The sequence below is a fragment of the Eptesicus fuscus genome, chromosome 13 (assembly GCF_027574615.1).
Source record: "Eptesicus fuscus isolate TK198812 chromosome 13, DD_ASM_mEF_20220401, whole genome shotgun sequence".
NCBI classification, from domain to species: domain Eukaryota; kingdom Metazoa; phylum Chordata; class Mammalia; order Chiroptera; family Vespertilionidae; genus Eptesicus; species Eptesicus fuscus.
The window spans coordinates 46,983,914-46,997,999 of NC_072485.1; the positions used below are offsets into that span (position 1 = coordinate 46,983,914).

At 40.8% G+C, this 14,086-nt stretch overlaps 1 protein-coding gene across 1 annotated transcript in view; it reads right to left on the reverse strand.

Moving 5' to 3' along the window:
• The window catches only part of DENND2B (DENN domain containing 2B), a 173,296-nt gene extending 159,360 nt beyond the window's left edge, over positions 1-13,936 (reverse strand). Inside the window, exon 1 of the mRNA XM_054724618.1 lies at positions 13,866-13,936. The gene's annotated coding sequence lies outside the window, so the exon portion shown is untranslated. The remainder of the gene's footprint in view (positions 1-13,865) is intronic.
• Between the last annotated feature and the right edge of the window lie 150 nt (positions 13,937-14,086).

Below are 14,086 nucleotides of genomic sequence, written 5' to 3' on the forward strand. Positions count from 1 at the left end.
AATTTGTAGAAGCAGTAGTGATTCTTACGGAGAACTCAGGGAAAGGGACTTGAAACTGAACTTAAATGATTGTTAGAATTTCTATTTCAATAAATAGGAGGGAAGATCATTCAGAACCAAAGGAATTGTCTGAACTGTGAAAGTGAAATACTGGCTTTAAGAACAATGACTGGTCCTCCTCTGACTAGAGTAACAGAGGCTAAAAAGGTAGATTAAGTAGAAAATAGTTTGGCAGTTCAACAAGTTCAACATAGAATTACCATGTGACCCAGCAATTCTACTCCTAGGTATATACCCCAAAGATTGAAAACAGGTGTTCAGACAGTGTACACATTCATAGCAGCACTAGTCACAATAACCAAAAGGTAGAAACAACCCAATATCCATCAACAGATGAATGGATGAATAAAATGTAGTATATTTACATAATAGAATATTATCTGGCCACAAAAAGAATGAGGTACTAATACATGCTGCAGTGTGGTGAGCACTGAAAATACTATGTAAGTGAAAGAAGCCAGACAAAGGTCAAATGTTGTAGGATTCCACTTATTTGAACTATCCAGATAGGTAAATCTACACAAAAAGAAAGATTAGTAATGGCCAGAGGCCAGAGGGAGGGAGAAATGGGTATGGGATCTCCTTTTGGGGTGATGAAAATGTATTAAAACTACATAGACGTGATAGTTGCACAACATTTTGAATGTAATTAATGCCACTGAATTATACATTTTTAATGGTTTTTATGCTGTATGAATTTCACCTCAAATTTTTTTGAAAAGGTAGATTACAGATCTGTGGTAGATACTACTAGGGCTTGCTAATATCCATCCCAATCCCCAGAAGTTTATATGTTGCAGTCATCCTGCAGTTGGGCAGGGCCATGTGACTCTTCTGGACAACAGGCTGTGAGCAGAATGGATAGATGTCACTTCCTGGTCAAAGTATTGAAGAATGGGTGAGAGATGTCCATTCTCTTCTCTGCCACATGGATCCAAAGCCATGTGGGTCAATGGAGCAGACTCTCCCTGAATAAACTAGCACCTCCCTAATGACCCATCCTGGACATACTGCATTAATAAGAAATATGCTTTTGTTGTTTTAAGCCATTGAAACCTTAAGGGATGTTATTGCAGCATAAGCTAAGCCTACTCTGACTGATATAAAGGTCAGATCAAGAAAGGCCATGAAAGTGATATTAAGAAATTTGAATTTTATTCAGAAGGGTGTGGAAAGACAATATTTTCAAGGAAAAAAGTGACATGATATGCACTTGAGAAAAATAATTCTGGATGCAACATGCAGAGCAAATTAGAAACAAAAGTAGTCCTCAACCTTTGGTGCATGCTAGAAATCACCAGAGGAGAACTGTAGTCATCTTCCAATTCCTTTATATTTCTATAAAGAATAAAATATTTGTCCTCTTGGAAATAAAAACCATCTGAGGAGCTTTTCAAAAGGCAATTCTCTGGTCCAGGATATCTTTAGATATTATGAATCAGAATCTCTAAGGGACATGTCTAGTTCAGATGACCAAATTTACATGCTTAATAGATTCAAATAAACAGTACAATTTAACTATTTTCTAAACAAATGGAATCATAAATGCTTAGGGAGTTATTAAAATAGTAAACTATGAAAAGGTTACTCATATTAACATGTGTATAGTCATAGTTATTATTGTAAAAATTTGTACACCAGTACAATGGGAGTGGCAGTGTGCATGCATCTACCTTACTGCTAAGTGGTAGCCCACCCTAACATTTCTGGTATGCTAGGAAACATGGTTGACACGCTGGAGTCAGAGGACAGAGCCATCCTCAGTCTCCCGAAAGGCCAAGCTCTTCCCAGCACTTACATCTACTATCTCATTTCCTCCTTTCTTTCCTCTTTGCTTCTCCTTTGGGATATTAGCATTCCATTCTGTCCTTAGTTCCTTCCTCCTGAGTATCTAACTCATCAGCCAACTTTCAATTCATCAAGACTTGAAGAGCCAAGACTTAAGGGTTCAAAAAGTCTAGGTTATAGATGGATTGGAAGCTTTCACTCTAAACTTCATGCATGTGTGGTGGGGGGGGGGGGGGCGGAGAAGAGAAATACTACCAAATATGATTTATTAAATGCAATTGCGAAAAGCCTCAGCTTTCCAACATAGAGATTCTAATACCATAAAGAAATAGATCCTCTGCTGACCATAATTCAGTTTGTGTCGCAAAAGCAAATCTTCAGAGCATCTCAAGAAAAAGGTTTTTTTAACCTCTGATCAACAGAATTGAAGTGACTGACAGAAAAAGCACCTTTATCATTTCTGAAACCCTACTGCGAGGTGCAAAAGAAACTGACAGGCTTCACTACAAACCTCCTCCCAATACTAAACATTGCCCAACAATCCTTTTACTTTTTCTTAGTGATTTAGATCCTCTTTTTGCTTCCCACAGCAACTGTTCTAAGCCTATTTTCAAAACTTCTAACTACTGCCAGCAGGTAACCACTGAGAAAACAGAGATGTGACTCTCAAAGTTCCTGTACTGTGTCAAAACGTACCTTCTTTCCTCCCTGTCCCAGAAGCAGGCCTATTCCTTGGGGAGAATAATCTCTACTGTGTTGTATCGCCTGCATTTCATGTTTTCTTTTTCTACCTCCTAATTTTTGTAAGTGCCTCCGCCACTGTTTTCTGAGAAAGGGTGTGTAGGAAGTGAATATTTTACTATTTTGCAAGGCTGAAAATGATTTCAAACTATGCTCCCCCTGAACTGACAGTTTGTCATTGTAAAGAATTCTAGGTAAAAAAATATATATTTTTGATTCAGATTTTAGAAGGTGATGCCCCACTGCTAACATACTTTTTAATACTGCAGCTGAGGAATATAATGCTTTTTTGGTCTCTGGAAGCTTGTAGCATCTTTTCTGAAATTTCATGACGATGTGCCTTGGCACTTTTTTAAACACTGGTTTAAGGCACCTGGTGAGCCTTTTTTAACGTGGAGGCTCATGTCCTTTAGTGCCAATAAATGCTCCTGTATTGTTTTTAAAATAAATTTCATTCCCTGCATTTTCTTTAATTTCTTCTTCTACAACTCCTATTATTTATATGTTGAACCCCCTAGATTGATCTCTTTAATTGTCCATTTCATTGTCTTTTTGTTCTACTTTATGGGGAATTGTGTAAGTTTTTCCTTCTAGCTCTTCAATTTTTTAATTTCAACTACTTTATATTTTTACTTTCCAAATGCTTTCTTGTTCTGATTGTTCCTTTTTTCTATAGCATCTTGAGCTTCCTTCTTGACATTCTCTACAGTCCCAGCATTACTATCAACACCTTCTCCGACCTCTAGGACCACTATTTTCCAGTATCCTTCATTACTACCTCTTCTTTTACATACCCTTTAATTGGGAGATTTTCTTTTGGCTCTTTTCTACATATAGCCTCTCCTTAGGCATCTTATCTGCTTGCATGGTTTGAATGAAATATGCTGATATTTCCAGACTATTATCTCTAGCTCCAACCTTTTCTCTTGAGTTCCAGACCTGAACTTCCAACTATTTGGTGGATATTTGCACCTGGATGTACCAAAGACACGCCAAATTTTTCATCCTATTGCTGGCTTCAGGCAGTCTATGCTCCAATCTCATAACTTGTCATTCCAAGAAAATATCAAGAAAGTTAACATCTCTGATAGACCCAACTCAAATGTTATCTCTTCAGTAAAGCCTTCTATGACTTCTTCCTACACCCAGGCAGAATGTATTACTCCCCCTCTTTGAACCCAAGACAGAGTTCATAGCCCTTAACACCTGTTCACAACTATTGTTCACCGTGACCCAATCTGTTGACTCTGTTAGAACGTGCACCTCTTGAAAATGTATCCATCTTCAACATTTAGCAAATGGTAATTACTCAATAAATAGCTGTTGAATTATAGTAATTTCAAATAAATATACAGTATAAATATTTGACTATGTAATCATTAAATAAGCAAAGAATCTAACCAGAAATCTAGCCCTCTAGAAAAAAGTTACATGACTTTAAGAATAAACGTGTAGATATTTTTAATCTTAAAAATTATTTTTTATTTTTTTAATATACTTTATTAATTTTTTACAAAGAGGAAGGGAGAAGGATAGAGACTTAGAAACATCGATGAGAGAGAAACATCGATCAGCTGCCTCTTGCACACCTCCTACTGGGGATGTGCCTGCAACCCAGGTACATGCCCTTGACCGGAATCGAACCTGGGACCCTTCAGTCCGCAGGCCGATGCTCTAGCCACTGAGCCAAACCAGTTAGGGCGAAGATTATTATTTTTTAACCAAACATTTCCAGTCTTATCCAAAGGCACATTCTTCATAGTCACTTACACATGTATACATTCAGAAATTAAATAGCTAATCACTTTTAAATTATCTGCTCACCCAAACAGGCACCTGAACAGTTTCCTTAAAATGCTGGACACATTTCTGTTGCTGTTTGGAATAACCAAAAATACAACAAAAAGGGCAAAAAGATATTTCTTTAGAATGTATCACCAATACAAAAAATGTTAGTAATGGGTACTCAGTCACTCTGGTAACTTTTTTTTAGAAATATCAAGTGATTAAAGAGTAAGGAAGATCACTCATGAACCCTAAATTGGTTGGGCACTGCTACTAAGGACATCACAAGGCTGATTAAAGAATGTTCATTCGTATGCAGGGATGTAAGCATTTTTGTGGGCTTTTTGTTTACTTCAGTTTGAGTTTGATTTTCTTTTTAAAACCATGCCCTAATGCCAAATCTTATGTGTGTGTTATTTCTTTTTACTGTTGAATTGATGCTATGTTAAGATATAAGCACAAACATCTCCTAAGTGTTTTAAATCCATCCAATTGTTTGAGAAGGCGTACGTGCTGGGCCAATGAAGCCAAAACATTAGAGCTAGGAATTTTGATGAAGATAATAATTGCCTACAGACCAGCTTGTTTTAACTTGCTGAACAAAGAACACAATTTTATACCACATTTTCATCACGGGCTTTTTCTCTACATAATCACTACTGTAATGAGCACTTTAAAAGGGGAGATTATCTACAGGTTAAACATTAAGGAAGTTATCAATTAGATTCCATCATCTTCAAAATTTCACTTACTCAAACTTTATATTAATTAAAAAATATTTTTTTTGCTGGCCTAAGCACTGTTTTGATTTTCACAAACCATTTGTTTAGTGTGCACAGCATAAATCTAGGAACGAAGAAACTCAGTTAATTTCCATTCCTGCCCTGAATGGTTCTATAGCCTTCGACAGGTCAGTTATTTCTTTGTGCTTGAGTTTATTTCTAGGACATTTCTGTATAGCAATATAGTTCCATCTTTCTCTCCTCTGAAAGCTGCATTCAGCCCCTGTTCCTGTCAGGGGTTACTCCCTCACTCCTTCTCCCCGCTCAGGTGCTTCCATCACTTACAGACCCCACAATTCAATATTCAACCAATATTTATTTACGGCCGACTCCATGGCAGGCAAGTCATTGAGTGTGGAGATGAGCTCCATCCCTAAGAGGACAGTGATACTAGTTTCCTATTAACAGAAAGGATTGTCTCAATTATTCTGCTTGTCTCACCCTGGCTCTGGATTTCCTATCCTTTACTTTCTCTAGAATATGTACCTGAAGTCCTAAATATAAAGGTGGTGCATATTTACAGGACTGTCAGTCACTCAGTGATGAGAGGATTACAGGTCAGGCAGTCCAAGAATCAAAATGGTTTTCAAGACAGAGATAAGCAGTCAGGGAAGAGACCAAAGTCACCAATTCACAAGAGCAAGATAACTCTATGAATGGTGCCAGTGCTGACCCTAGGTCTGCTGCATCTTTTTGCCCTTACATCTCCAGCCTCTGAGGCAGAACTCCCCAGTGTCAGCAAGCTAGAGTGACTTCTGATTCCCTTAAGGCAGGGAGTCATTTGTCTCAGTGCATAAGCCTTCAGTATCAGTTGTGCGAAGGCATGGTCACATCTTCCAATTAATTATGAAACCTTGTAAATTACAGAGGGGCAAGGAGGTCCCATAGACCTATGTTGCACAGAAGTATTAAGGGGCCAGACTCTAGCAGCAGACCTTAAATTTGAGATTCCAAACTCTGGACATGTGCTCATCATTCCCCATCTACCCATCCCATTGGTGTGTGTGTGCCAATCTTCTATATTCTTATTCTCTGATCTGTAATTTACCCTGATCCTTGCCATTCAGAGGTATTCTGGCTCTGATCCATGGCTATGTTCTGATCTTGGGTCATGTATATGCTCCCAATCTGAAACATGTATTTGGCTCCAGATCCCTGGCCCAGGCCCGAGCACAAACTTTATTCTTTTCACCTGCTCCTATGCCATTCTCTCAGCCACACCACACAGCTTCTGGTCCTGCTTCCCCATCCACTGCTGTCTGCAGTTCTGCTGGCTAGTATTTTAGAATCCTTTTTTAGCTCCCTCTGGCAGGACAAAGGAAGTGTGTTATTTATTAGTTTACTTATTCAGAGAGGACCTAACTTTGCTCATGTTTAACTGTAGTATATATGTCAAGTTATTGTATTTTTGTGTGTCTCAAGTTTCTCATCTTTAAATTAATATATTTGCCACCACATTCCCTTAAAGATATAGTTAGACTTAATTAAAATAACACAGTTTCTAGGATTACAATAAAGCTATCATACTTCTGCATTCCTAACTTTTAATGAGTTTTGAGTATTAAAAACATTTAGAAACAAATCAGCTCCCTAAAAGGAATAAACATTTTGAGTTATTTTTTTAAATATAGTATCTCTCTCACTTCACAAAATATTTCTAAAATATTATGTAAAAAAGTATTATAAATTAACTAAGTAGATCACATTCTTCAGAAGAAACTCAATAGTGGATTCTTTTTCTTAATGAAGAAGGATTTTGGAAATGTTAACAATTATCCCATACTTAACAAGTTTTATATATCCTAATATATAAAAAACCAGGGGCCGACACAACCTAAACAACCAGACAGATGACAGAACAGCAGGCTGCATGGGCTGACCAGGCCTGCAGGGGGGGCAGTTGGGGGTGACCAGGCCGGCCAGGGGGGGCAGTTAGGGGCAACCAGGCTGGCAGGGGGGACAGTAAGGGGGGCAGTAAGGGCAGTTAGGGGCGACCAGGCCGGTAGGGGGGGGCAGTTGGGGGTGACCAGGCTGGCAAGCAGAGGCAGTTAGGGGTGATCAGGCTGGCAGAGGGGGGCAGTTAGGGGCAACCAGGCAGCAGGGGGGGCAGTAAGGGGTGACCAGGTTGGTGGGAGGGGCAGTTAGGGGTGATCAGGCCGGCAGGCAGAGGCAGTTAGGGGTGATCAGGCTGGCGGGGGGTGGGAGGGGGGCAGTTAGGGGCGATCAGGCAGGCAGGCAGGTGAGCAGTTAGGAGCCAGCGGTCCCGGATTGTGAGAGGGATGTCCGACTGCCAGTTTAGGCCCGATCCCGAGGAGTCGGACATCCCCCAAGGGGTCCCAGATTGGAGAGGGTGCAGGCTGGGCTGAGGGGACCCCCCCGCCCCCGTGCGCTAATTTTGTGCACCAGGCCTCTAGTTCAGATATAATTGCACTGAGTTTTCTGAAAGAGATTTATCTTAACAATCTTATGGGAAAGGAACATTCTAAGTACATTTTATTGGGTTAATTCACTTTAAGGCTTTGACTTTTCTTCTAGAGAATTACACTACTAAAACAGATGTGTTCTTCTTTTATTAAAGACATGAGAATTTCCATTGTGCTAGTAGAAAGAGCAGATTCTAAAGTGCTATATAAAGGATGCTTCTAAAATGTAAAAGAGTTAAAGGAGATTCTTCATCTCAATTCCTAGGAGATGCTGTAGGGAAAGGGTAAACAGAAGCAAACAGTTTCCTGAAGTTGTGCCAAGGCTACATGTCAACTGCCTGGCAGGAAATGCTTTTGGAGGGCCTAGATAAACAGACTATCATCTTTTTTTTTCTTTTTTTTTTTTAATCCTCTCCTGCTTCTTACAAAACAAATGTAAGGACTTTAGCATCATAAACACAATAAGGAGAAGAGGGCACACAGGATTTAAGTGATGATACCTATAGATTCTATATGACAGTTATATCATCTGCCCTTCACTTTTAACTCGCATGAATCTCATGGTAAGTAGTTCCATTAGGATAGGACAAGACGTGAAAACCAGCAGCTCTGCAGTTGGAGAGTGACTGATGACTTGATTTGGTGCCCAGGATATTGTCAGAAACAAGTGACCTTAGAAAACAAGTGGTAAACGCCCTAACTGGTTTGGCTCAGTGGATAGAGCGTCGGCCTGAGGACTGAAAGGTCCCAGGTTCGATTCCGGTCACGCGCCTGTACCTTGGTTGCGGACACATCCCTAGTAGGAGATGCGCAGGATGCGGCTGATCTATGTTTCTCTCTTGTCGATGTTTCTAACTCTCTGTCCCTCTCCCTTCCTCTCTGTAAAAAATCAATAAAATATAATAAAACAAAACAAAACAAAAACAAGAGGTAAACAATAAACCTCACAGCTGGCTGAGATTGCAGCACCAGTTGGGCCAAGAAACAGACCAGCCAGAAATTTAACAGTGAGCTCCCAAGAACAAGACAGCCATGGTGGGTGGTGGGCCGTGATAAGCTCTCACAAATCCTTGGTGACCTGGAAGGTGTGCACATGTTCAAGGTTATACACAGGCTGAATGTGAGGCCTCGCACACACAGAAAACAAAAGTCATGGCAGACTAAACTGAACTTTACATGTGTTCCCCAACCCAATACACAGACCAATCAGCAAGCAGCAGAAGCCTAACTAGGCTCAAAATATTTAAATACAACCTCTTATTATGAGCCGACTACTAAGCTCTGCTGACAATCCCTAGGGAGTCAGGCTTTAAAAATAAAAACAAGAATGAAGAGAAAAAATCTGAGGCGAGACATCTGTAGCCATACACTGCAAGGGAGACAGACAATACAGAATTAGTTTAGGCAAATCACTAAACAAGTAAACTAATAAATAATAGCCAACAATCTCTGGAAAGGGGAGCAGATCAAAATCTAGAGCTGCTGTATTATCTAAAATAGAGGTCAGCAAACTATAGCCCATGGCCCAAGTATGGCCCACTGCCTGTCTCTTACATAAAGTTTTTTTGGGGGGAAGACATCTATAGTCACCATTTACATATTGTCTGTTTTCACACAACAGCAGAGTTAAGTAGTTACAATAGAGACTATATGGCTTAGGCATTGAGTCCGCAACCCAGGCATGTACCCAGGCATGAGAATCGAACTAGCAACTTTTTGGTGCATGGGTTGACATTCAACAGAGACATACCAGTCAAAAAAAGTCACATTCATTCATATGATACATTTATATGACTTATCCAGAAAAGTGGTTGTCTGGGTCTAGCAATGGGAGCTGAGACTGACTGCATACGGAGGGCTCTAGGAATCTTTTTCAGCTCATGAAAATGTTCCCAAACTGCATTGTGGTGATGCTTGCACAATTCTGTAAATTTACTAAAAATTACTGAATTGTATACTTAAAACAGGTGAATTTTATATGTAAATTATACCTCAATAAAGTAGTTTTTAAGAAACTCTACATGGCTCAGCTGCTGCGTCAGTGGTTGAGCGTTGACCCATGAACCAGGAAGTCACAGTCCCATTCCTGGTCAAGGCACATGCGGGGGGTGGGAGGGTTAGGTTTCAGGTTTCTGGCTTGATCCCCAGTAGAGGTGTACAGGAGGCAGCTGATCAATGATTCTCTCTCATCACTGATGTTTCTCTCTCTCTCTCTCTCTCTCTCTCTCTCTCTCTCTCCCTTTCTCTCTCGGAAATCAATACAAAACATATTTTTTAAAACTCTACATGAATTCTAACTATTTATATCTTCCTAATTACTATTCTTCAATCTGATAGTTTTTAAATGACAAAACTTATCCCTAATCATTCCTGCTCTGCAACCAATTTTTTAACCTCCAGTAAATTTTAAAAGGTTGTGAAAGCTAATTCTCAGAAGTTTGATTCATTTTCTTTAATCTGTATAATCAAGATGGCAATTTTGATCATGAGTTTCTTTCATTCCCCAATAACCCAATGAATTGATGTAATCAGGCAAAATGAATGATCTGATGACTCATACTATAATACTACTTTACAAAGCTGTAATAATCCTAAAGCTCCTAAGTCTTCTGAAGAAATAAAAATACCACCTGTCAAATGAGATAATTTATACATTCTCTGGTATGTACAGTATAAATCATTGTCTAACTCAGGCATGATACCCACTTTTGCATCCCAAGTTTTTAACCCTTTTTTTGCTCCCTTCACATAGAGGAAAAAGAACTTACATTGCACTTCATTAGACTTGTTTTTTCTCCTTAAAATGTCCCCAAAATATAGAGCACCAATCTCCTTCCTCGGCTCTCAGGAATAAAGACTTCCTCCAACTCATCTAGCCCCCAAAACATGTAATTTAAGACAAATAACTTCTATGTGTTCTCTGTAATGAATTTACCCTCATGAAGTGAGAAATCATAAGAGACTTACACCAACAGTTTGCTCTCTTTGTTGATGATCAGGCACATTCCTGAGCCATTTGCCCTTCCTCTGGTTTCTGCTCCATTTCCAAGTCTCACTGCTGGCTTTCTCAAGTACCTGGGTTGGGTGTGTTTGACCTGCACGAGCCCTGATGGTAGGTCATGTTCCATCAATTTTATTTCCATTCAATTTTTAAAAAGAAAAAAAAAATGACTCTCTCAATCTGTGGTTTACAGTATAAATCTTGAAATTATAAAATTACTAGAGGCCCAGTGCACACACTGGTGGGGTCCCTCGGCCTGGTGTGCACCCTCTCGCAATCCGGGACCTCATGGGGGATGTCACACTGCCGGTTTCGGCCCTGTCCCCACAGGCCAGGCCGAGGGACCCTATCAGTGCACGAATTCGTGCACCGGGCCTCTAGTATGCATATAAGATCTTTGGTTAATCTCTTCCCACCCTATACCCTCCTCCCTCCCCTCTGAAATTCATCAGTCTGTTCCATGTTTCCATGCCTGTGCAGTGACCGTCTGCCCCCTGGTGGTCAGTATGCATCATATCTAACAGTCGAACAGTCATATTAGCCTTTTATATATATAGATGTATGTATATGTAAATATACTTATAAATATAAAAATAAATGCCAAAATTTAGTGTCAGTTTTTAGGCTTCCATTTCATTCTAAGCATCTCTTTTCCTACATATTTCTAAATATTAAATTCTGGGAAAATTAGTTATAACTGAATATTCCTTACATTCTTTAAAGTGCATGTAGATAGATTTTATTTTCTAATAGCCAACTCTTATCTGGCCTAATGGGTCTATTTTTTTATTCTTTATTGTTGAAAGTATTACATATGTCTCCTTTTTTTCCCCACTAACAAGGATCTATTTAAATGAAAAATTAAATCAGTCTATTCAACAATGTCTATCAAATACCCACTAATTAACAAGCCCTGGATATTTAGGGTTAACTATGATATAGTTTCTGCCTTTAAGGAGTCCATAGCTGTTGAGAGAGAATGAATTACAACTACATATAATTAAAATCAGATCAAGTGAAATAAGTACCACAATGTAAATAGTTTTTAAAGCTATGGAAACAGAGGTTGAAACTTGGGAACAACTGAAGAAGATTTCTAAGAGTTGACTTGACAAGGAAGTAATGCTTCAATTGGACCAAAATAGGGTAAGTAGGTAGCAATAGAATCCTAGGGAAGAGCCAAGTGAGGTGAGGTATGGCTGTAGAATCAAGTGAGGGCATACTGGGAGACCAACATGCAGTCTGATTAAGTTAATAATGCTAGCTAATACTCATGGAGCACTTACTTTATGCCAAACGCTATTCAAAGCACTTTACAATTATTAACTTATTTGATCTGCACAACAATCCTATGAGGAATTTACTATCATTCTCATCCTATATAATAAAGAGGTAATATGCAAATTGACCGTCACACCCTTGCACACAAGACGGCCACCCCCATGTGGTCACAAGATGGCCACGCCCATGTCATCACAAGATGGCCGCCACAAGATGGCTGGCAGGGGAGGACAGTTGGGGGCAACCGGGCCTGCAGGGGAGGGAAGTTGGGAGCGACTGAGCCTGCAGGGGAGGGCAGTTGGGGGCAATCAGGCCTGCAGGGGAGCGGTTAGGCGTTGATCAGGCTGGCAGAGGAGTGGTTAGGGGTGATTAGGCTGGCAGGCAGAAGCAGTTAGGGGTGATCAGGCAGGCGAGCGGTTAGGATCCAGCAGTCCTGGATTGTGAGAGGGATGTCCGACTACCGGTTTAGGCCGGATCCCACACGGGCAGTCGGACATCCCCTGAGGACTCCCAAATTGGAGAGGGTGCAGGCTGGGCTGAGGGACACCCCCCCTTCCAAGTGCACGAATTTCATGCACTGGGCCTCTAGTTTTATAGATAACAAAACTGAGATATAGAACAGTTAAATAACCTGTTCATGGTTATACAGACAGAGCTAAAATTTATGGCGCCAGGATCTTGAAGTCCGTAAGTAATAAAAAAAAAAAATTATCTCATCCCTAACCACACTCATTACAAAAACAGTTAATAGGTATCTTAGCTAATCCCTTTCTCATTAATTCCTAGGCCATCCTTCAAGGTCTACCTGAAATAATTCCTTCTCCACAAAGTCTTCTTTGATCCCCGCAACCAAACACAATCTCTTTCTTCTCTGGGCTTCATATCACTTTATCTGTTTCAGTCTTATGACAAGTCACATTTTATTCCCGACACTACAGATTTTATGTTTTGTTTTTTCTTATTTTCCTTTAGTCTGATCCATTTTCCATTCTCCACACTCCTAAGACAGTGCCTGGTACATATTAATTCTAACTAAATTTATGGAGCACCTATTCTTTGCAAGGCATTGTGCTAAGCATTTTACAGGAATTATTTCACAGAATTCTCACAGCAACCCAATTCACAATAGCTATTTTTAGCCCCTTCTGTGCAACAGATAAAATACTAGATGCACCTTAAACTAGTAAAGAAGACAGATATGGTCCCTTCAAGAAGCTTACAGTCTAGGGAGGTTGGTAGTATTCGAATCCCCAAGTATGGATAAAAGTGAGGTTCAAAGGATTTAAAATAGTTTGTTTACCCAGAATCACACAGCAAAAGCGACAGAGCCATAATTTAAACACAGTGGTCAACTTTTTGAGAGGAAAGCAGAAAACGAGCAAAAATGCTTATGAATCCTGATACATAGGCGGTATAGCTAAGAACTGCTAATGAAGCCATCGGTTGAGAAGCCCAGGTGAGCATTTGATTTCCGTGTCTCTTAAAGCGGTCCCTCTGAGCATCAGTGCTTTGTTGCACGCGGGGAGGAATCACTAATTAGCAGCGAGACCTTGGGCTGCATCTATCCAATATCCGAATGGAACGATGTGGAAGGTGACAACGCACAATTCCTTACATGCACGTGGTTCAACTATTCTTAAAAGGTTGGGTTTAATCCGTACTTTCCACTGGAAGGGTGAGGAAGCTGCCACTTAAGATCACCCTACACAACTCAGGCGCCCTCTGGCAGGCCTGTGGGCCAGGAATACCTGCCTCCTGACTGATGGCTGAACGTTTCTCCCAACCCCCACCCCCGCCCACAGCCCGCTGGCCAGACTCCCTTCTCCAAAGGCCACTTTGGCAGCCGTACGGTTTGGTCTAGCCTAGCCATCTCCTCAAATAAAAGTAGCGATATCCCAAAATATTGACCGGGCAGAAAGAGGAAACCGGACACACGAGTCTTATTCCCACAATTTCTCAGCCCAACAGGAGACCACCTGACTTTGGACCAAGTTCATTCATTACGTTAAACAGCGGAGATGACTTCCAAGGGCCAGGCCCCAGGCCCTGGGCCTCCCCGGACAGCGCGCACCGGCCGTCCTGGCTGCAGGTTACATCGACCACCGCGCCCCGCACGCCACCAGCGCTCTACCTCTTGCTCCGCTACCCCACGCAGGAGCCGCGGACCGTACGCAGGAGGCGTGTCCGGCGTAGAACGCGCGCCCCGCCTCTCGACGCCCACCAAT